The following is a 24,982-nucleotide window of genomic DNA, read 5'->3' on the forward strand; positions in this document are numbered from 1 at the left end:
TCAATATTACATGGGCACTGTATTGAGATTATTAACGTCTCCAGTTGCAGTTATTAGAGGCATATTTTATAGCACAGAATAATTCTGATAATGATGATAAAAGAGGTAAAACTGATTGTTTGCTGTGCAAGGCATTGTGCCAAGCAGTTATATGCATTTTCTCTTCTAATTCTTGCCACGGCCTGTTAAAGTAGGTAGAACTTTGGGGCCTGTTCTCATAAACTGTAGTCAACTCTGGACTGTTTTCTGAGGAAAACCTTCCTTTATCTGCAAATATTACCTTGGCCCAACTCCATGTCACAGTCAGTGGGCTTTTCTCTAGGCTCGTGCCTGATTGGTAGGCTTCTTGACTATATAGCAAAATCTTAAGCCTGTTTTTTCTTGGATGCACACTGAACACACGATACCGCCTTTAACCAGTAATGTAGAGTTAAGTGGACTTGAGTTCTCATTTGCAGTCCTTGCTGGAAGCTTGGCTGTGAGGAATATTGTTCACGAAAGAGCACCCGAAGGGCATGTGGGCTGTCTAATACTCCCTGGTCATCTTCACTGTCCAATATATGGTAGCCACTAGTCTCATGTGGCTATTTAAATTTAAATAAATTAAAAATGAAATAAAATAAAAATTCAGTTCCTCAGTCAAAACACCCATATTTCAAGTGCTCAATAGCCACATGTGGCTAGAGGTTTTCATACTGGACAGCACAGATATAGAACATTATGGTCATTGCAGAAAGTTTTATTGGGTAGTGCTGTGATTAACTGTTAGAGTTTCACATCTGGACTGCATTTTCTTTAAAAAAATTATTATTTTCATTGAATTGTGCTTTGATGTGTTGACAGTGGCCTGCACTGTGGCCCATTCTAATAATAAGTATTGAGTGTTCTTATGTATCAGAAGTGGTTTTAAACACGTTTTACGAACTAACTCAATTCTTATAACAATTTTGTGAAGTAGGCATTATCATCATCTCCATTTTACAGAGCTCAGAGAGTTAAGTGACTTGCCTAGAGTCACCCAGATGGTAAAGAGTGGCGATGGAATTTGCATCCTGTAAGTCTGGCTCAAACCTTTGTTCTTCACCACCACACCATGCTGCCTCTGAAACCCCTATAACGCTGTCTTGGATTTCATTCTCAGGATACGAGTAGTAACCTCATTACTTTAATCACATTATTTTTGTATTCCTATTCCTCCTGGCTGTAGCTCTTCATTTATTTAATTTCTGTTAGTATAATGTTGCAATGAAATTCTGATGCCAGCCACCTGGAGTTAGCACAGGCTCCTTAAGTTAAGGGCACAATTCCCTAAAAGATTACCCTCACTTCTAGTACCAGTCACAATTCCAGGAGTCCCCAGACCACTTGCACTTCTGACCAACTGGCTATAAATTTGGGGGTTCCTCTAACTCTCTTAGGTCTGAAAATTTGCTAGAATGACTCAAAAAATTCTGGAAAGCACTATACTTATGATTACAGTTTTATTAGAAAGGCTGTTAATCAGAACCAGCCAAATAGACAATTAGGATGAGACCTGGAAGGGAAGAAGAATGCATCACCCTTCCCATTTATCAGTGTGTTCAGCAACCAGGAAGCATATCTGAGAGTTGGTGTCCAGAGTTTTTATTGGGGTTTTATTACAGAGGCATGATTAATTGAATCACTGACCAGGTGATTGAACTCAATCTTTAGTACCCCCTCTCCTCCCTGGAGGTTGGGCTGGCTCAAGCCTCAGCCCTCTAATCCCATGGTTGGTCTTTCCGATGACTAACCCCCATCCTGATTTATCTCACTGGTATAAATCAGGTATGATGCAAGGGACTCATGAATAACAAAGTCACTCCTATCGCTCAGGAAATTCTAAGGGTTTAGAGGTTATCTCCCAGGAGCCAGGGACCAAGACCAGATAAATTCTTTATTATACAGTGGTATGTATTTTTTCCTTTTTCTTGAAGTATAGTTGACTTACAATATTATATTACTTTCAGGTGTACAACATAGTGATTCAATATTTTTATACATTATGAAATGATCACCACTGTGAGTCTAGTTACCATCTGTCACCATACATACACCGTATTACAGTGTTATCGACTATATTCCCTATGCTGTGCATTACATCCCTGCGACTTATCTCTTTTATAACTGGAAGTTTGTACCTCTTAATCCCCTTCACCTATTTCACCTATCCCCCTGCACTCCTCCTGTCTGGAAACCAGGAGGAAACTAGTTTGTTCTCTATATCTATGAATCTATTTCTGTTTTGTTATGTTTGTTCATTTGTTCTGGAAATCTATAAAACTATGATTAGTAGTCCTTTTGCACCCATATAAAAATATATATTTATACTTGTCTACATAAATGTTTATGTTTTTACTTACACTCACACGTACATAAATACTTCATTTCAAAAAATATTTGAGACAGTCACGTATTTATTTAGGCTGACTGAAATCCATTTTGAAATGAGGTGGAAGATTTATGTGTGTTTGAATATAAATAAAAACATAAACATTTTATGTAGACATGTATAAATAAACAGTTTTTAATTTAGGTGCAAGAGGACTAACCATAGTTTTATTAATTTCCAGATCTATAGATTGCCTTAGAAATAGCTTCATTTTACACTCTTATTTTTCTGATGAAGAAGTAAGCCCAGAGAAGTGAAGTGGCTTGCTGGTTAGTGGCAGAGTTGGGACTGGAATTCAGGGTTTTTAATCTTAAATTTAATACTCTTCTTGTCTTCATAATGTCAAGCTTCTCCTTTACATTAGTCATATAATTATCGCCTCATACTTTTCTCACCATTTTGCTATGCCCAGAAACCTCAGGCTGCCCTCAGGATACAGCTTTGGCGCAATGGGTGAAGCTCTGCACAGACTCCATTTTTGTACTTTCTGCCTTTACACATGTGCTATTCCTTCTGCCTCAAGTGCCATTCTCACTCACTGGTCATTTCTTAATTGTTTTTAAATGTACAAGCTAAACCTCACTTCCCTGACCTTCTCTCCTCTCACAGAGTTAATCTTTCTCTTCCTTTTCACATTATTTAGCATATGCCTTTATCTCAGTGGCACTTATCACACTGTATTTTTAATTCTTTTTCCACATCTCAAACCTTAACAGAATTATTGATTTCACCCTTGTTGCCACTAAACCTATTACTCTCTTTGTCTTCCCAATCCCGATATAGCATCATCAGTGACTCAGCTGCTCCATCCAAAAATCTGGAAGTCACCTTGATTTCCCTCTTGTCATCATCTTGCACATCTAATTAACAGCAAGTCCTTTGGTGCTATAGCCTAAATATATCCCAAAGCTTTCACCTCTCACCTTTAAACTGGTCTATTTCCACTCTTGCTTTCTTTCAATACATTCTCCAAACTGGGGCCAGAGTTCTTTCAAAAGGTAAAACACTTCATGTCACTTCTAGCTTAAACTCCTCCATTGGTTTATACTTTCAGTAAAATAAAATCCAAACTTCTTATTGTGCCTGGAAGGGACCTACGTGATGGAGCCCATTCCTTCTGCATTTTTACCAGGCCCTCTCACTGGCTAGGTGCTGGCTTCTCTAGATTTCTTTCTGTTTCTCAAACACACCAGGTTTGTTTCTTTCTCAAGGCTGCAACAAGGTATGGCTTGTTGTGTGTACGTGACGGGAGGGAGGGAGATTTGGCAGCTTTTCCTCCCCCATGTTCTCCATTAGCTTCCCCGAAAGCCACTCCAACAAGAGTTGGCTTGCTGTATAAATGCAGCCTCAAGACAAGAAACTAATTCCCTGGTCTCTCCCTTCCAACCATATTGCTGCCAGGATCTTTAGGTTTGTTTCTTTTCAAGCTTTGGTTAAAATGTCATCTCTTCAGAGGGACTTTCTTCGATCCATTATAGCTTCCTAGATCCTCCAAACTCTATGATATTACCTTGTTTTACTGAGTTTGACAGCACTCAATAAATTGTCTTGTTTATTTTAAATTGTGTGCTGTCTGGCCTCACTAGAATGCATGTTTCAAGGTGGCAGGAACCATGTCTGTTTTGTACATTGCTTATTTCCCAGTCACAGTGGGCGCATAGAAGACGCTCAACAGTGAAAAGCTGCCGAGTGGATGAACACCCCCTGTTGTCTGCAGCAGGCTGTGCACCCCCTGAAGGCAGGCTTTGTGACATTTTCTGGTATCCCCAGTGCTCAGCACAGAGTCGCGCAGGGTGCGAAATCAATTAAAGTTCACTGAGTAATACTGAATAAAATTTGTCTTCTACCATTTATTACTTATGTCACCTTGGCAAGTCCCTTAACCTCTTTTAACTTCATTTATAATGCCCATTTCTTAGGGTTGTCAAGATTAAAGGAGGTCAATGGATACGGTATTCTACAAACGTAGGGGATTGTTATTGCTGTCATTGGTCACTTTTCTGCTAAACATGCCATTGGGGCCTATATTAACAGTGCATGCCTCAGTAATGCCAAAGCTAGCTACTCCTTACTGGCCTTCATAGGCCTGAGATGCCTCATATGGTAAATTCTAGAGCGGCTGGAAGGATGTTCTAATAAACTCTTTTGCTTCTGTTCTGTTTGTAGTAATGCAAGCCTACTTGGTAACTTGGAGTTGCCTATAGACACACTGCTGTTGCCAACATGTAGTTCTTATTTATTCCGTGCTTCCCTAGTGTTTCCATTAGCCATGTAATATAGTTTTTCCAGCTAAATGATTAGCGTCCAACTGTTCCTGTGTTAATGCTGGTGTTCAGTTCATTAAAAAAAAACTCCCAATAAGGATTGTTAGTTCATTTAAAAACTGTTTAAAACTCAGAGAATATTTGTTTCTTATTTTTAAAAAAGTAATCATTTAGTTCAGGGACTTCTTATTTTAGGGTGGGACTAAGAATCTTTACAGATATCAATGGTTATTTGGAAAAGTCAAATTAGAGTGCAATTCACTGACGTTGTTAAGCACAACAGCTACTGGAGCTATATTTAAAAATGTGTTGCAAAGTGAAGGGTGAAGAAAATTGATTTTGCAGATGCTCAGATGAAAACAGTCACTTCATATTAGGCAGAAAAAGGCAGTTTGAGATAATCTCAGTATGAGGGAAGTGTGATTTTTAGAGCAGCCAAAGAATAGGAGCATACTTGGAAGGCTGGAGGTGTGGAAGGGTGTATTCACTGATCCAAAGGGTATAGAGGATTAGGGAGAGGGTGGGAAGATAGTGTCAGCCTAGGTAAGGGTGGATAATGTATTTTTAGTTTTCTCCTGACTTTAGTTCTTAGACACCCTGAGTCTTTAATCCAGGCCTTCCGTTCTGTTTCCCTACCTTGTATAATTTAACCTTTTTCATCACTCGCCTCATCACAATGTATGCATCCTCTCACCTATCCCATCAGCCATCTGTTAGCTAAGCTCAGAACCTATTTAGTGGGTACTAAATGAGCATAGCATGAGATTGTTCAGGTAATATGTCTGCACATTTTTCGGGAATCCCCCAGGAATATCATTCCTGACCCCAAGATGACGATGACTGCTAGCTTGGAAATCTACGCATTTCATTTTAAGATACCTATCTTTTCAAAATTTCCCTGGACAAAATTAGCCTTGAGCTGGACCAGTGGGAAGTCAGTTGTGGGTGATAATCAGAGAAGTGTAGAAATGTGTTGGTGTGGAGTATTCAGGTTCCTCCCTCCCCCAATTTTAGTCCTCCTGAATTAACTTTCTCTGTCCTGAGACCAGACCAGGGATACAAATACAATATAACCCCAGTTTATTACATTCAGAGACTATTACTAATGGATTAATATTTTGGATTTGTTTGTACAGACAGCCGGTTTACCTCTTTCTCACATTTTCTGATTTAACAGAACTGACAAACCTGACCAAATCACCAATGTGTTTTAAGCTCATAGAATGTCATATCAAATCCATTGAAATTGTTGTTTTTGTAGGTCAAAATGGTGAAATATTGGTAATTTTATACAGTCAAACCTAATAGTAATCACTAATAATAGCTAACATTAATTACATGTGACATTGTGGTGTTTATTCAAATTAATACAAATAAGCACTTCTGAGAGCTCCTGGCAGAAGAGGGTGACACCATGTGCTTTATTCTAAGTACTTTACATGGATGACCCCACTTAATCCTCACAAACACTTCCTGAGGAAATGGTTTTTATTAACCCTGTTTTATACATGAAGAAAATGAGGCTCAAAGAGTAACCTCTTTGAAAGTGCACTAAGAGATGGTCCAGCAGTGTGTCTCCCAGCCTGCTCTCTTAACCTCTACACACATAATCTCAGATGCCTACTGTATGCCTATTGTACTCTCATTAAACAAATGTTTTGTTGAAAACCTACTGCCTAGAATTCTGCCCTGGATGAGGTTTTCTGGAGAGATAACACATGTGCATAAAAAAGTTTTACTATCAAGGGTCAAGACCAATGTCAGTACAAGATAGCAACATTGGAAGTGCATTTTAGGGTCCAGGAGCATGGCCAGAAAATACTATTAAGTTAAAGCATTATTTGGCAATGTGAGGTCCAGAGGAAGTTTAAGATAAACTACCAGTGGACATTAAATTCAAAACTAGAAAAAATTACTGATTTCGATTCTTCTATGTTATTAATAAATCAGTAAGTTTCAATTATTGTTGACACACATACTTAAATACTATCACCTCCATATACATATGCTATATTACCAGTGGTTGGTGAGTATAGATGTGGGATTACTTACAGTTGCTGCATTGAAGGCAACTTTGGTTTTCATTTATTCAGAACCTCCTTCAAATTATGTCCTCTTCAAGTTAAAATCCACAATTCTATTCATTCATTCTTTAAAAACTTATTGAGCATCTATAATGTACCAGGCACTGGAAATTATATACCAGTAAACAAGACATAGTCCCAGGGCCTAAGAAGCTCACAGTCTTCTGAATGAAAAAAAAAATCACGTTTGAACAAGAACTCAAATGTCTGAAGAAGAGAATCAATGTTTCAGTGCAGCACAAGTCTTAGAATTAACAAAGGTTTACTCAGCTGCTTCCTGACATAAAGGTATATTGTCTGTGTTGCTTCATAACTTAATTCTTTGATCAGTTCAGAAGATCCATGGTCTACTATCCCACTGTATAGTCACAACAGTTCAGGTCCTGCTGGAAGGTACTAGTAAACATATTGGTTTGTATCTGTTACCTTCAGAGTGATTTTCAATCGATGTCTGATTTTGGTGTAGATCTAAACTTTTACTGGAATCGGGGAAAATTACAACAATGTAGTATAGAGAAGAAAGAGAAGAGTTTGACTCAGTACATTTTCAGAAACTTTGCTAACCTCATGAATTCCTGGCATGATGGGAACAGACAACTTAACTTCTCATTTTCTCCAAGGAGAAAATTTTATTTAAGTTTAAATAGTTAATTTGCATCTTTATAGAGAAGTTACCTTCTGCAGTCTGTGTGTAAGACAGAATTTGGGTGTAATAAATATTACTTCTGACTACTCAGTAAAATTGGTCTTAATCATAGGGACATTCTTATTTTTCAGCACAAAGTAACTGAGATTGGTTAAGAAATGGTAGATCAATGCATTTCACTTCCCACTCACTCTTGGCCATATACTTACTGAATGAAATGGTGGACAGAATTGCCTACATTATTTAAATTAATTTTTTTAACTGAGCAACATATATTTGAATTTGTCTAGGTTTGAAGAGCATATGATGATAATCCACTGTATTGGCTCTGCCCTTGCTCCATATAATATAATTCTCTTCCAGTTCAACTATCCCCTATTACTGTAACAACCCACATGAGTAGAGTCTTACTGGAAAAAAATGGAAAGATTGAACCTCCAAACACAAACTTGACCCCAAGTTGGAGGTGTTGGTCTTCAGGTTTTGATTATTGTCTTGTAGGTTCTTGGTATTTTGTGGCATACAGTATCTGCCCATAAGCATGAGCTTCCAAATTGATCCATACTGTCCTAATGTCTTGGTGCCAAGGATATAAACTCCCTCAGTGTTTGTTAAACGTAGAACTCGCAACATCTTGAGTATATTTAAATTTACCCCGTCACAAATGATGACACAATTGGTCATCTTAAAGGTACTATCCATACGGACAGAGAAGGAATAAAGATGGGTTTGAGATATCCATTTGCTTCTGGTATGTCCAGTGTGGCTCCATCCTAGCTGAATTTCAGAATTCCTTATTTTAGTCCCACCTACCATAAACAAGTTTCTCCATGGGAAAAACATTCCTAAATAAATAAAAACAAGGAGATACTATTTAAGCCAGCATAATTCACAATCCTGGCGATTAGCACATGTTTGTGGTTATCTATATATGTACAAACACTTTTTCTTCCTTTCCTTATTAATATGTTATCATAAAGTTATGCTCTAACTTACTACTACAACATTTATTACAATAGATCTATTAATTTATAATTACTGTAATCATTATTGCTATTATTAACTGTGGCATCCCTTGTTATTATTGTTGTTTTTGGTTCCAAATATTAAATTTCAGTTGCACAGTTCTTGTTATTACTGACTTTGTCGTTACCTTCGGTGTGTGCTGTCCCAGTTTAGAGAAAGGAAGCATTTCTGTCTGCTAGGCCTGAGGCTTAGAACATCGGAGACTCTCAGTGGATTTTCTGTTGAGCACAGAAGACATGGGAGCTTTCATGTTGGTTATTGGACTGGAGTAGGATAATGTATCTTGCATTAAGTAATTCACAAGCATCTTTAGTTGTCATTAGATTCAAAGAAACAATGAAAAATAAAATAAGCCCATCATCATCTTCTGCAGCTGAAAATCATTATTCACCCATTATTGGTTATTGAGTGTACATGTGAAGATTTTGAACATATAAAATTCTGTCTTTATAGTAAGATGGGGTACATGTGATGTTCAGATGATTTCTTTGGAGCTTCAGCTATGGATTGTTCAGTAAGCAAGGACCATACCTTCTGAAGTCTGCATACAACATGACTTCTCTAGGGAAATATGTAGACATAAAAGGAGCATGATATGTGAAAACTCCTAACTTCTTGCTTTATAAGACTGCTTCATAGGTCTGACTGTCTCATAATCAGATTTTACCAACCGAATCTCCTTGTATATGACATAAGATGATCATACCTTATTTTAAATCACAGAGAAGTTTACAGAACTTTTAAAATGTGTTTTAAAAAGCATATGGGAAAGTGTCTAGCATATTTTAAACCAGGGAAAATTATTTTTCTGTAAATACCTAAAGAGGTGAAATTGGATTTATTAATTATCTCATTATGAGATCACAGAACATTAAAGTTGAAGTGACCTTCAAAACAATCTTGAGACCAAGTCTTTTTACCATTTTTTTTTAATGCCTTTTTTGATGGGGTGTATACTTCTTATAAGGTAGCCCATTACATTGTGGACCAACTCCCAATTATTTGCTTTAATTAATGAGAATTCTATTTCCTTTTAACTTCCTCCCATTGGTCTTGGATATCCTGAATCATATATGCAGGTTTCAGAAGAACAGGAAAATCATATGCTGATTTTCACTGTGAACACTGATTTTTTCCTTGAATCTTTTTTGCCTTTAGCACCATAGATTCTTTAGGTGCAGATCCTGCCAAAGAAGTGAGCATGTGACACTTTATCCTCTAATTAGTTAGCTCTGAAACTAAATTAAGTCTGAATCAGCAATCTGCAAATAAGTACATTAAGATTATTATCTGGTGAGTGCAATCAATTTTCCTTCTGTCTCTGAATTATTAGCCTCTTATTTGTTTACATTGCAAATTCAGTAGGAGTAATTATGTAATAAGAAAATGATACTGTCACTTTAAATAAACTGCTCAGCGACTGAAACATCAGGACTATAATTAAAGGCATCACTCACAGCTTCCATTTTAATACATAAAGAAGGACATGATTAGATTTCAATGAACTTGCTTTTGTTTTAGCTTTATTATTGTTTTATTTTAATCTGGATGCGGTTATTTCAAAACACCGCTAAATGTTAGTAAGCATTCTTAATTTCATATATTGGGATCGTAGTAAATTTAACTGTCCTTGCCTCGGACATCAAGCTTTCAGTTTCTAATCTGTTCCTTAAATGTAAGCACAATTCCTTCTAGTACCTGGAATGGAGAAATTCTCCAAGGCAGTTTAGGCAAATTTCCAGGCCAGTAAACTCCCTTATTCCCAGCTGACCAATGGTAAAAAGGTGTCAGGTTACACGACTAAACCCTCAAGCAAATGCCATTGTCTACTGCAGTCCTTAGTCTAAAAGAAGCCTAGAGTTGGGGCTGCCTGAGGAGTAATGGAAGGAGTACTGAGCAGGAGTAATAGAAGGAATGCTTGGAGACTCATGACTGGGGCTGAGTGTATGAGCTGCTGAGTTGCCCCCTCTTTCAGCCTCAGATTCCTCGTATGTAAAATGGAGATAATAAAAATCTACCTGTGGAGTTGTTGTGAGGAGTGTCTCAGATTAAGGATTTGAGTGTGTTTTGTTAACTATAAAGTATGGTATTGGTTTTGACTATGATTACTATCTACTAGTACAAACTGAAGTGTTTGGAAACTATACCTGAGATTTCCCCCCAAATCTTCCCCATATCCTGCCATTGTGCCTGAAATTTGCACTACAAAAATACTTTTTTTGAAATAAATTACTGTTTCTCAGTGTGCCATCAGTAGACCTCCTCAGGTGTTTTTTAGAACATTAAGACTCTTGGACGTCACCCCTGGCCTACAGAGTTAGAGTCTCTGGGCTGGGACTCAGTAATCTTAATTTTAAACAAGCTTTCTTGGTGACTTATAGGCATACTAAAATTGAGAACTCCCCAATAAGGCATTGAAACCTCTGTTAAAATATCAGTACTTTGAAAGGGTGATATGGGTCAGCACTATTAGCCATTAACATTTTAAAATTAATTAATTAATTATTTTTTATTTTTGGCTGTGTTGGGTCTTCATTGCTGCGCGCGGGCTTTCTCTAGTTGCGGTAAGCGGGGGCTACTCTTCGTTGCAGTGCACGGGCTTCTCATTGCGGTGGCTTCTCTTGTTGCGGAGCATGGGCTCTACGTGTGTGGGCTTCAGTAGTTGTGGCATGTGGGCTCAATAGTTGTGGCACGCAGGCTCAGTAGTTGTGGCGCACGGGCTTAGTTGCTCCGCGGCATGTGGGATCTTCCCGGACCAGGGCTCGAACCTGTGTCCTCTGCATTGGCAGGCGGGCTCTTAACCAGTGCACCACCAGGGAAGTCCAGCCATTAACATTTTAACATGAATTAATGTATTGGAATATTTAAGCTTACAGGGAATAGGAGCTAGGCCAGGAAAAATCAAAACAAAAAACTGGGGGTAGAGGGGTGGGCAAAAATCTGGTTTTAACTGAAACTTATAGAACTCTGAAGACCTGGACTCTTGCATGTGAATCTCTAGGGCAACCTTTCATATTTTCAGGGCCCAGAGCAAGAATACAAATGATAGTTCACTCACTATGTGTCTAAATATTTAAAAGTTGTAAATCACACTAACAAACTGTCAAATATATTCTTTCCTCCTACATTAACAAATTAATATTGTAATGACTTGGAAGGCTAGGTTCTGGACTCCTCAGAGTTTGATGTGCCAGTATATGGTAGTAGAGGCAACCACTCAGTGGTCTGTGCCCCCTCCCACCAGCCCCCTGCCCATCTATGCGTGTGGATACTTCAGTATGCATGTCATACCCTCTGCAGACAGCAGCCTCTCTGGAAGCTGGCTCAAGGCCATTTGAGCAGAGAATTCTAGTGTCCTGGATGCTTGGAGCTAGGTTCAAGGGTAGGCTCATCCCTTTGGTCCTAGGGACTCTCTCAAGTATGGGTCCCAGGACAGGAGTCCTTCTTGCCCAGGTATAAGGGAGATTCTGGGAATCTCGCAAAATATTGGAGTTATAAAACTGAAAGGGAACTTGGAGATCATTTGATCCAAGGCCTTCGTTGGCAAACAAAGCAACTGGGATGCAGAGAATTGATATGACTAGCCCAAGCTCACACAGTAGCTAATGGCAGAACTAAGACTAGAGCTCAGATCTTCTTTCTCCCTTTCTTTTCTGTGTCCAACCCTTTTATATATGGTGAAATCCCCAGGTAGAAGTATTTTCTATTGCTTCTTCGGTCGGAGAATGCTGTTGAAGCATCCTTTTAAATAACCATGTTCCCCAGTGTAAGTAGTGAGTTACGCCGGGAGCCTTGGTGGCAGTGGCATTTCATTAACCAGGAAGGAGGAAGGGGGTGAAGGTGGGGACACGGGGGTTCCCTTGAACAAAAGCTCTAATGGAAAATAGAGCTAGGGAAAACATGACTTAAGAACTGGTTCTTTTACCAAGTGTTAAGTCAGAGGACCACCCTCACATGGGAGCACAATATGAGACATTCTTAGTTGTACACCAGTGTTTTTCCCTCCTTTATTCTCTGTGTAGAAATTCCTATGACACCTTCTGGTATAGATAGCAGTTACATAAAATATATTTTCACCCTTTCTACTTGATTTTCTAACCTCCAAAATTAACAAAATGTATTATTATTATTACTGTTTTGGTTAGGAAATGAATTGTAAGCTTATTTTCCTTGAATATTCAAAGAGAGGTATGTTTTAGTAGTAGAATTCTTACCAACCACATAGGGAACCCAAGTTTAATTTCCAGATTGGGTAACCATAATCTAATCCTGGCTAATAATTGCTAGTTATATGACTTTGGGTAAAGAGCAATTTCTCATTTGTAGAGTGAAGGTTTGGCTAGATATCTTAGAGATTAAGAAAGTGTGCTATTAAACCCGCTCTTAGCTGTGACCTTAGGCAAGTCACTTAACGTCTCTGCACCTCAGTTTCCTCATCTGCACAACAGCTAATAATAGCACCTATCTTATAGAGTTGTTATGAGGATTAAATGAATTGTATAAGGAAAGTGCTTGGAAGAATGCCTGCATTCAGTAAAGTTTGCTATTCATTATTCTTGGCTGGGCTTTAGGCCCTATTTTTGAGCATATACCTAGAAAACACACATGTTGAATACTATAGCTTTACAAACTCCATGTGTCCAAAATCAAGCCTATCATCTTTCTTTCAAAATTATCTTCTTCCCCACGTGTATTTAATCTTGGTACTGACATTGCCATTCACTCAGTTTCCCCAAGCCAGAAATCTGCGAATCATCTTAGCTCTTTTTTCCCCCTTGGCTTAAGTCTAATCAACTATTAAACATTGTGGATTGAGTTTTTCAAACACTTCAAATCAAATCAAGATTTAGATTTAAGTACATTCTGTTCTTTCCCCCCTTCTTGCATTGCCACTGTCCTCTATGAAGTCTGTGTGCTGCGGAAACTTTCTAACTCATCTCCCTGCCTCCATTCTTGCTGCATTAAACACATCATCTTGCTTTTGACAGGATCTTTCTAAAACACACATTTAATAACATCACTCCTCCAGTTGAAGGTGCTTACAAGGGTGAAGTGTGCTTTTGTCAGCTTGGCACTAAAGGACGTCATGGTCTGACCACAATCGCATTTCTCACCACATCCTCTGGCGCCTCATGTTTCAGATATACAGAAGAACTAGCTTACTCCTGAACTTACTTTGTGCTTTCTCTCACCTCCGAACATGCTGTCCCCAGTGTTTAGCATGTACTCCCCAGCCCACAGCTCCATCTCCTCCCCATCTTACAAGCCCATCTACCTGCAACACCAGTCATTCTTCAGACTTGGTTCTGAAGTGTGAAGCCTCCTTTGGCAAGGAAACAATTTGCTAATTTATTTTGTGATACAATCATCTGGTCTAATTTAGATAAAATCATGTAGCCTGAATTATTCAGATAATTCTTGGATTTGTTTGGCACATTTAGATACATTTATGAAATTCACATTCAACTATCGCCTAACTAACACCTCAGAGTCAATTTACCCTTGACTTTTGGCTTTATCGCCTGTTCTGGGGACCTACTTCTCATAAACTCCTGTGTGCTGACTAACATTTCATTAAATGCATGATGAGGGGATTTCCCTGTGTATTAGAGAATCCTGGAGTAGATTACAGAGCATCTGTAAATACTTCTTGCTGCTGATGGTGGCAAAATCATGAGGAGTTGGCAACATTCTGTGTGGTGGTATGGAGGACTGTCACATGGAACAAGGTGTTCATTCAGCAATACTTGAAAATAGGGTATCTTTTCTCCTTAAGGATGGATGTTTGAATAATTCTTTTACAAAGTGTGAATTTGAGGTTGAGATTCTGTTTTTTCACCCTTAGGACTAAGTAATCTTCATATTAGAGCCTCAGAAATATTCTCATGAGGCTAATCAGAGTTTGGGTGAATGGCATAGAACACATACGTTATCACATTCTTCAAACTTCTTTTACATTTTCTCTCTTATAAAAACATTGAGGTATAGACCAGGCACCAGCGTCTGACCTAATATGCTTCTGGGTTTATCCTTTTTACAAACCCTGAAGAAAAAACTGCTATTCTTTTTGTGTATGAGTGTGAGGAATGGATTAAAGTTCATTTTTTTGCTTACGGATATCCAACAGTTCCAGCACCATTTGTTGAAAAGGCAGTCCTTTCTTCATTGAAATACATTTTCACCTTTGTGAAAAATCAGTTGACTATATGTGTGATGGCTTAATTCTAGACTCTCTATTCTGTCCAGTGACCTGTAGTCTATCATTTTGACAGTGCAACACTGCCTTGATTACTTGCGTTATAGTAAGTTTCAAATCAGGTAGCTTAAGTACTCCAACTGTCTTCTTCTTTTACAAAATCAAACACATTTTTAAATCAACTGTCCTTCCCTCTCCCTTAAATCACTCTTACTGAGTGCATCTGCTCATTGTAAACTTAAGGCATGGTTCTCAAAATGTGGTCATTGGAACTTGTTAGAAATGCAAGTATTAGGCCCCACCTCAGATGTTTTGAGTCAAAAAATCCAGGGGACTCAGCAATCTGAGGTTCATCAAGGCCTCCAGGTGATTCTGATACCTGCTAATGTTTGAGAACCACTGATATAGAGCTTTCTACTTCAGAGTTCAGCAAACTTTTTGTATAAAGAGCCAGATAGTAAATATTGTATGCATTGCAGACAATCTGGTCTCTGTTGCAATGACTCAACTCTGCTGTTAAAGCACGAAAGCAGCCATAGACAGTCTGTAAATAAGTGAGCATAACTGTTTTCCAATAAAACTTTATTTACAAAAACAGGTGGTGGGCAGATTTGGTCTGCAGGCCACAGTTTGCCCACCCCTGCTGAATTCCATTCCCACCTATTCCACATCTAAAACCTTGGCATTTGTCTCATTTCTCTTGCAGATCCATATTCTCCATCATTGTGGGCCCTCTTTGTTTTAAAGCTCCTCGAGGAAGACTCTCTCAGTGAACCTATACATAGTTCTTTTAACAGGGCTTTTTCAGTTCTGAGGTCAGATATTTTACCTATTCCAGTTAACCTTTAAGGCCTGCTATCATATAGCTACTTTTTATTGTAAAAGCAGGCAGTTTGTCATTTAGCCTCATTCTTGAGCATGCTAGTTGCTTGAGCCCTGCATGTTGTCCACATACAGGAGCTTCTCATTTTCCTCAGATCAGCAGCCCCAAAGAGAGTAATGGTAATTTTATTAGTTTGTTAGGCTACTGTAATAAGGTACCAAAAACTGGATGGCTTTACATAACGGAAATTTGTCTCACGGTCTAGAGGCTAGAAGTCCGAAATCATGATGTCCGCAGGGCAATGCTCTCTCTCACGGCTCTAGAGGAGAATCTTTCTTGCCTCTTCTAGCTTCTAGCGTTTGTCAGCAATCCTTGGTGTTCCTTGTTTTATAGATGCATCACTCCAGTCACATGGCCCCTTCTTTCTGTGTGTCTTTACATTGTCTTCTCAGAACATGTCTGTCTCTGTGTCCAAATTTCCCCTTTTTATAAGGATACCAGTGGTATTGGATTAAGACCCACCCTAATGACTTCATCTTAATTTGATCACCTGCAAACTTTTTCCAGATAGAGTCCCTTTCACAGGTACCAGGGCTTAGGACTTCAATATCTTTTGTAGGGTTACAATTCAACCCCTAACAGTGGGGAAAGTGGGAACTGAGATTTAATAGCAGCCGTTTTAGATAGAATCTTTGCTCATGAATTTGCAAGCCTTATCTGTTTCAGCTGTTACAAAATGTAATATTTACCTCTGGGAAAGGTGCAGAGATATCTCTTTGCTTTATGTCAGTAAAAGAGACAATAGTCACATTTTGCTAATCAAAAAAAAATTTTTTTTGAGAGAGAGAGAGATCATTATTACCTGTATAACAAATGTTAGGGAGGCTTCAAGTTATCAAGAGGAATTTGACAAATGAGTTCTTTGAACAGTATCTAACATGGTTGCTGACACACAGCATGTGCTCGTAAGTGGAAGAAATGTCTGGAGTTGAGACGGAGATTAACATTCATTCATCCATATTAACTACAGTCACCATGTGTTAATCTCTTCCCGTGTGTTTGGCACGATGCTAAATGCTTCACATGCACCTCACTGAACCTTTACCCTGACACTGGCTACTGTGACATCTCCTTCTTACAGATTAAGTTTAGAGAGATGAAGTATGTAGTGACTTGCTCAATGTCATGACTGGAAGGTGGCAAAACAGGGATTTTAATCCAGTCAAAATAATTGGAAAGCTCATTAAAAAAATCTTTTTTTGCAGTGCAATATGCACACCGAAAAGTGTACATATTTTAAGTGGAAGGAAAGACCATGTTTTAACCACTGTGCTATTTTTACCTTTCTGTAATTTATTTGCATAAAGCTTTTATTGACTACCTACTGCATAAGTTTAATGACAAGTAGTGTGGAGTCCATTTTGCTGAAGAGAGCTTAGGAGGGCAGATATCCTCATCTGTCTTCAGATCACAAAAGACCCTGAACTGCAGGCTAAAGAGTTCATATTCATCCTTAGGCAAATCAGTGTCATTATTGATTTTTAAGTAGAGTAGAGACATGATTAAATTGAAATTTGAGGTATGTGCTTTGGGCGGGGTTGGAACAGTAATAAGTAGAGACTTTGTCCACTACTTCCAAAATCTGTCATATGGAGGTTGTGATCATATTTGGAAATGGAAACCTTTCCAAATAAAAACAAAATTAATTAAAGTTCTTATTAAGAATCACCTTGTTCTGATTGAAGGCATATAGTCTGCTACACTGTAAACTTCTTAAAGTAGAGGCTATATGTGTTAGATAATGGTTATTGCTAAGTGTCCAAGATAGTATTAAACCTCTGTGAGCACATTAAATACTCCTGTGAAAGACTGTGGGCAAAACTGGGCAAGACTATGGTCCTCCACTGTTGGAACACTGTACTTCATGCTGGGATTTCAGAGAAGCAAGTGATGATCAGATGCGAGAAGCAAGGGATGATCAGATGCCTGCTTTGCCTCTTCCCTATATCTAAAAAGTACAATTTCCTTCCATACAAAGGAGCTGAAAGACTGTCTGTACAGATATGTCTGAGAAAGTGATTCCGGGAACAGTATCCCAGGATGCCAATGCAGGAAAACCAAAATGTCACCAAAGAAATTGAAGGAAGATCCTATAATAGGTCTTCAAGAGGTATTTACATAGGTCACTAGATAGATTTTCTTAAGTCTTTACAAACTTCTTCTCTTTCCTCTCCCTCCCTTCTCCCCCCCCCCCCACCACACCCTTTCTCTTTCTTATAATGAGAATCCCCATGAAAAGGAATTCTAAAAAAATGACAGGAAGAAGATTGACATTGCTTTTTGGTATGATGAAAACAAGGAGAGAGAATCGGTTGGTTGTTTTTCTTCCTCTTCTGTTCAGTGAGCTATGTGCAGTGACCTGGAAATCCTGGCAATCTACTAGAAGGAAGGTGGTGGCTACATTTCCTTGGCATAGAAGTACACAGAGAATTTTCCAGACTGCTGCTTAGTTCAATGCCCAGTGACTTTACATCAGACCTTCGTAAGTTTTTGACCCATACTGGGCCATTGTTTCCCCTTCAGCTCGCCCACCAGGGCTAAATACTTACGTTTTAGTGGGCCCTAAGGTGATGAGTTTGCAGCTCTGTGAAACATTACACACTTTTCAGTTTTTCTTCACTACTGTTCAAAAGCTTTATGTGTATCTTTATTGTAACTTACCACATTCTTTCTTGTGTATTTAAGATTATTTATGTAAACATCTAAGACCATAATAAGCTCCTTGAAGGTAGAGGCTGTGTTTTGGGCCTCTTGGGAATTGTGAAGGATGCTTAGTGCAATACCTGGTACAGAGCAGATGCTCCCTGATTTGAACTCAATTGGATTGAATTCTCCTGGGTTGTCTAGCAATTAGGGCAATAGCTTAAATAAAATCAGTGCTTTCCTGTAATATGTTCAACTTACCTGCTCCAAGTATTGAGCAGGGCTATCAGACCCAGAAAGTGTAAGTGCGGAATACAGTATTGGATGCATGACCTAAGTATAGATATATCATTGTTATGGGCTTAGTGCCCAGAAAGCTAAACAGTTTTTAGCTTGGTGACAGGGTGGAAGTGGTAAATTCTAGAGCCTAGGTGTGTTGTAATAGAACCAATTACTAAGAGATGCCTTTCTGTCTCACTTGTGTAGCAGGAACTTAAAATCCTGATTGCCTCATGTTGGAAAATGGAATAAATAGAGAAGTATATAGAAATAAGCAGAGTGATAAGGGAAACAATATAAATCATCCTGATGATTAGTGGGTAAAACACTGGGAAGAGAAGGTACATGGACCAATTACAGCAGGATGTTCCAGAAGTCAGTGCTTGCTCTCCGATTCATACTTTGCCAGTTATGCAAATGATTCTGAGAAAGTGACCCTGAGAGTAAAATATTATGATATAAAACTATGAAGAGGGGCTTCCCTGGTGGCGCAGTGGTTGAGAATCTGCCTGCCAATGCAGGGGACACGGGTTTGAGCCCTGGTCTGGGAGGATCCCACATGCCGCGGAGCAACTGGGCCCGTGAGCCACAATTACTGAGCCTGCGCGTCTGGAGCCTGTGCTCCGCAACAACAGAGGCCACGATGGTGAGAGGCCCGCGCACCGCGATGAAGAGTGGCCCCCGCTTGCCACAACTAGAGAAAGCCCTTGCACAGAAACGAAGACCCAACACAGCCATAAATAAATAAAAATAAATAAATAAAAAAAATGTAAAAAAAAAAAACTATGAAGAGAAATATTTTTTTAAAATGTGTCCTATTGTTTATTTATTTATTTTTAACATCTTTATTGGAGTATAATTGCTTTACAATGGTGTGTTAGTTTCTGCTGTATAACAAAGTGAATCAGCTCTACATATACATATATTCCTCTTTCTCCTCCCTCTTGCGTGTCCCTCCCACCCTACCTATCCCACCCCTCTAGGTGGACAGATTCCATATATATGTGTTAGCATACAGTATTTGTTTTTCTCTTTCTGACTTACTTCACTCTGTATGACAGTCTCTAGGTCCATCCACCTCACTGCAGATAACTCAATTTTGTTTCTTTTTATGGCTGAGTAATATTCCATTGTATATATGTGCTACATCTTCTTTATCCATTCATCTGTCGATGTACATTTAGGTTGCTTCCATGTCCTGGCTATTGTAAATAGTGTTGCAATGAACATTGTGGTACATGACTCTTTTTGAATTATGGTTTTCTCAGGGTATATGCCCAGTAGTGGGATTGCTGGGTCATATGGTAGTTCTATTTTTAGTTTTTTAAGGAACCTCCATACTGTTCTCTGTAGTGGCTGTATCAATTTACATTCCCACCAACAGTTCAGGAGGGTTCACTTTTCTCCACACCCTCTCCAGCATTTATTGTTTGTAGATTTTTTGATGATGGCCATTCTGACTGGTGTGAGGTGATACCTCACTGTAGTTCTGATTTGTATTTCTCTAATGATTAGTGATGTTGAGCATCCTTTCATGTGTTTGTTGGCAATCGGTATATCGTCTTTGGAGAAATGTCTGTTTAGGTCTTCTGCCCATTTTTGGATTGGATTGTTTGTTTTCTTGATATTGAGCTGCATGAGCTGCTTGTAAATTTTTGAGATTAATCCTTTGTCCGTTGCTTTGTTTGCAAATATTTTCTCCAATTCTGAGGGTTGTCTTTTCATCTTGTTTATGTTTTCCTTTGCTGTGCAAAAGCTTTTAAGTTTCATTAGGTCCCATTTGTTTATATTTGTTTTTATTTCCATTTCTCTAAGAGGTGGGTCAAAAAGAATCTTGCTGTGATTTATGTCATAGAGTGTTCTGCCTATGTTTTCTTCTAAGAATTTTATAGTGTCTGGCCTTACGTTTAGGTCTTTAATCCATTTTGAGTTTATTTTTGTGTATGGTGTTAGGAGTGTTCTAATTTCATTCTTTTACATGTAGCTGTCCAGTTTCCCAGCACCACTTATTGAAGAGGCTGTCTTTTCTCCATTGTGTATTCTTGCCTCCTTTATCAAAGATAAGGTGACCATATGTGTGAGGGTTAATCTCTGGGCTTTCTATCTTGTTTCATTGATCTGTATTTCTGTTTTTGTCCCAGTACCATACTGTCTTGATTACTGTAGCTTTGTAATATAGTCGGACATCAGGGAGCCTGATTCCTCCAGCTCCGTTTTTCTTTCTCAAGATTGCTTTGGCTATTTGGGGTCTTTTGTGTTTCCATATGTATGGTGAAATTTTTTGTTCTATTTCTGTGAAAAATGCCATTGGTAGTTTGATAGGGATTGCACTGAATCTGTAGATTGCTTTGGGTAGTATAGTCATTTTCACAATGTTGATTCTTCCAGTCTCTCCATCTGTTTGTATCATCTTTAATTTCTTTCATCAGTACTTATAGTTTTCTGCATACAGGTCTTTTGTCTCCTTAAGTAGGTTTATTCCTAGGTATTTTATTCTTTTTCTTACAGTGGTAAATGGGAGTGTTTCCTTAATTTCTCTTTCAGATTTTTCATCATTAGTGTGTAGGAATGCAAGAGATTTCTGTGCATTAATTTTGTATCCTGCTACTTTACCAAATTCACTGATTAGCTCTAGTAGTTTTCTGGTGGCATCTTTAGGATTCTCTATGTATAGTATCACGTCATCTGCAAACAGTGACAGTTTTACTTCTTCTTTTCCGATTTGGATTCCTTTTATTTCTTTTTCTTCTCTGATTGCTGTGGCTAAAACTTCCAGAGCTATGTTGAATAATAGTGGTGAGAGTGGGCAACCTTGTCTTGTTCCTGATCTTAGTGGAAATGGTTTCAGTTTTTCACCATTGAGGACAATGTTGGCTGTGGGTTTGTCATATATGGCCTGTATTATGTTGAGGTAAGTTCCCTCTATGCCTACTTTTTGGAGGGTTGTTATCAAAAATGGGTGTTGAATTTTGTTGAAAGCTTTTTCTGCATCTATTGAGATGATCATATGGTTTTTCTCCTTCAATTTGTTAATATGGTGTATCACATTGATTGATTTGCGTATGTTGAAGGATCCTTGCATTCCAGGGATAAACTCCACTTGGTCATGGTGTATGATCCCTTTAATGTGCTGTTGGATTCTGTTTGCTAGAATTTTGTTGAGGATTTTTGCATCTATGTTCATCAGTGATATTGGCCTGTAGTTTTCTTTTTTTGTGATACCTTTGCCTGGTTTTGGTATCAGTGGTGGTGGCCTCACAGAATGAGTTTGGGAGTGTTCCTCCCTCTGCTATATTTTGGAAGAGTTTGAGAAGGACAGGTGTCAGCTCTTCTCTAAATGTTTGATAGAATTTGCCTGTGAAACCATCCGGTCCTGGACGTTTGTTTGTTGGAAGGTTTTTAATCACAGTTTCAATTTCAGTGCTTGTGATTGGTCTGTTTATATTTTCTATTTCTTCCTGGCTCAGTCTCGGAAGGTTGTGCTTTTCTAAGAATTTGTCCATTTCTTCCAGCTTGTCAGTCTTATTGGCATATAGTTGCTTGTGGTAATCTCTCATGATCCTTTGTATTTCTACAGGGTCAGTTGTTACTTCTCCTTTTTCATTTCTAATTCTGTTGATTTGAGTCTTCTCCCTTTTTTTCTTGATGAGTCTGGCTAATGGTTTATCAACTTTGTTTATCTTCTCAAAGAGCCAGCTTTTAGTTTTATTGATCTTTGCTATCGTTTCCATCATTTCTTTTTCATTTATTTCTGATCTGATCTGTATGATTTCTTTCCTTCTGCTAACTTCGGCATTTTTTTTTTTTGTTCTTCTTTCTCTAATTGCTTTAGGTGTAAGGTTAGGTTGTTTATTTGAGATGTTTCTTGTTTCTTGAGGTAGTATTGTATTGCTATAAACTTCCCTCTTAGAACCACTTTTGCTGCATCCCATAGATTTTGGGTCATCGTGTTTTCATTGTCATTTGTTTCTAGGTATTTTCTGATTTCCTCTTTGATTTCTTCAGTGATCTCTTGGTTATTTAGTGTACTGTTTAGCCTCCATGTGTTTGTATTTTTTACAGATATTTTCCTGTAGTTGATATCTAGTCTCATAGTGCTGTGGTCGGAAAAGATATTTGATACGATTTCAGTTTTTTTAAATTTACCAAGGCTTGATTTGTGACCCAAGATATGATCTAATCTAGAGAATGTTCAATGAGCTGTTGAGAAGAAAGTGTGTTCTGTTGTTTTTGGATGGGATGTCCTATAAATATCAATTAAGTCCATCTTGTTTAATGTATCATTTAAAGCTTGTGTTTCCTTATTTATTTTCATTTTGGATGATCTGTCCATTGGTGAAAGTGGGGTGTTAAAGTCCCCTACTATGATTGTGTTACTGTCGACTTCCCCGTTTATGGTTGTTAACATTTACCTTATGTATTGAGGTGCTCCTTTGTTGGGTGCATAAATATTTACGATTGTTATATCTTCTTCTAGGATTGATCCCTTGATCATTATGTAGTGTCCTTCTTTGTCTCTTGTAATAGTCTTTAAAGTCTATTTTGTCTGATATGAGAATTGCTACTCCAGCTTTCTTTTGATTTCCATTTGCATGGAATATCTTTTTCCATCCCCTCACTTTCAGTCTGTATGTGTCCCTAGGTCTGAAGTGGGTCTCTTGTAGACAGCATATATATGGGTCTTGTTTATGTATACATTCAGCTAGTTTTTGTCTTTTGGTTGGAACATTTAATCCATTTATATTTAAGGTAGTTATTGATATGTATGTTCCTATTACCATTTTCTTAATTGTTTTGGGTTTGTTATTGTAGGTCTTTTCCTTCCCTTGTGTTTCCTGCTTAGAGAAGTTTCTTTAACATTTGTTGTAAAGCTGGTTTGGTGGTGCTGAATTCTCTTAGCTTCTGCTTGTCTCTAGAGGTTTTAATTTCTCTGTTGAATCTGAATGAGATCCTTGCTGGGTAGAGTAATCTTGGTTGTAGTTTTTTCCCTTTCATTACTTTAAATATGTCCTGCCACTCCCTTCTGGCTTACAGAGTTTCTGCTGCAAGATCAGCTGTTAACCTTATGAGGATTCCCTTGTGTGTCATTTGTTGCTTTTCCCTTGCTGCTTTTAATATTTTTTCTTTGTATTTACTTTTTGATAGTTTGATTACTACGTGTCTTGGCGTGTTTCTCCTTGGATTTATCCTGTATGGGACTTTCTGCGTTTCCTGGACTTGATTAACTATTTCCTTTCCCATATTAGGGAAGTTTTCAACTATAATCTCTTCACATATTTTCTCAGTCCCTATTTTTTCTCTTCTTCTTCTGGGACCCCTATAATTCGAATGTTGGTGCGTTTAATGTTGTCCCAGAGGTCTCTGAGACTGTCCTCAATTCTTTTCATTCTTTTTTCTTTATTCTGCTCTGTTGTAGTTATTTCCACTATTTTATCTTCCAAGTCACTTATCCGTTCTTCTGCCTCAGTTATTCTGCTATTGATTCCTTCTAGAGAAGTTTTAATTTCATTTATTGTGTTCTTCATTATTGTTTGCTCTTAATTTCTTCTAGGTCCTTGTTAAAGGTTTCTTGTGTTTTCTCCATTCTGTTACCAAGATTTTGGATCATCTTTACTGTCATTACTCTGAATTCTTTTTCACGTTGACTGCTTATTTCCTCTTCATTTGTTTGGTCTGGTGGGTTTTTACCTTGCTCCTTCATCTGCTGTGTGTTTCTCTGTCTTCTCATTTTGCTTAACTTACTGTGTTTGGGATCTCCTTTTCACAGGCTGCAGGTTCGTAGTTCCCGTGTTTTTGGTGTCTGCCCCTAGTGGCTAAGGTTTTTTCAGTGGGCTGTGTAGGCTTCCTGGTGGAGGGGACTGGTGCCTGTGTTCTGGTGGCTGAGTCTGGATCTTGTCTTTGTGGTGGGCAGGACTGCGTCCGGTGGTGTGTTTTGGGGTGTCTGTGAACTTATTATGATTTTAGGAAGCCTCTCTGCTAACGGGTGGGGTTGTGTTCCTGTCTTGCTAGTTGTTTGACATAGCGTGTCCGGCACTGTAGCTTGCTGGTTGTTGAGTGGAGCTGGGTCTTAGCATTGAGATGGAGATCTCTGGGCGAGCTTTCACTGGTTGATATTACATGGGGCTGGGAGCTCTCTGGTGGAGCAATGTTCTGAACTTGGCTTTCCCACCTCAGAGGCTCAGGCCTGACACTTGGCCGGAGCACCAAGACCCTGTCAGCCACTCAGCTCAGAAGAAAAGGGAGAAAAAAAAAAGAAAGATAGAAAGAAAAAAATAAAATAAAGTTATTAAAATAAAAAATGTATTTAAAAAAGTAATAAAAAAAAAAGAAAGAATAGAGCAGCCAAACCAAAAAACAAATCCACCAATGATAACAAGTGCTAAAAACTATACTGAAAGAAAGAAAAAAAAATCCTGGACAGACGGAACCCTAGGACAAATGGTAAAAGCAAAGCTATACAGAAAAAATCACACAAAGAAGCATAGACATACACACTCACAAAAAAAGAAAAAGGAAAAAAAAAATATATATATATATAAAAGAAAGGAGGA

The 24,982-nt window shown here is 38.3% G+C and overlaps 1 long non-coding RNA gene across 1 annotated transcript in view; it reads left to right on the forward strand.

Annotated features, from left to right (window-relative positions):
- The window catches only part of LOC137773825 (uncharacterized), a 300,385-nt gene that overhangs the window by 90,063 nt on the left and 185,340 nt on the right, over positions 1 to 24,982 (forward strand). The gene's annotated exons all lie outside the window — the stretch shown is intronic.

The sequence above is a fragment of the Eschrichtius robustus genome, chromosome 12 (assembly GCF_028021215.1).
Source record: "Eschrichtius robustus isolate mEscRob2 chromosome 12, mEscRob2.pri, whole genome shotgun sequence".
NCBI lineage: Eukaryota > Metazoa > Chordata > Mammalia > Artiodactyla > Eschrichtiidae > Eschrichtius > Eschrichtius robustus.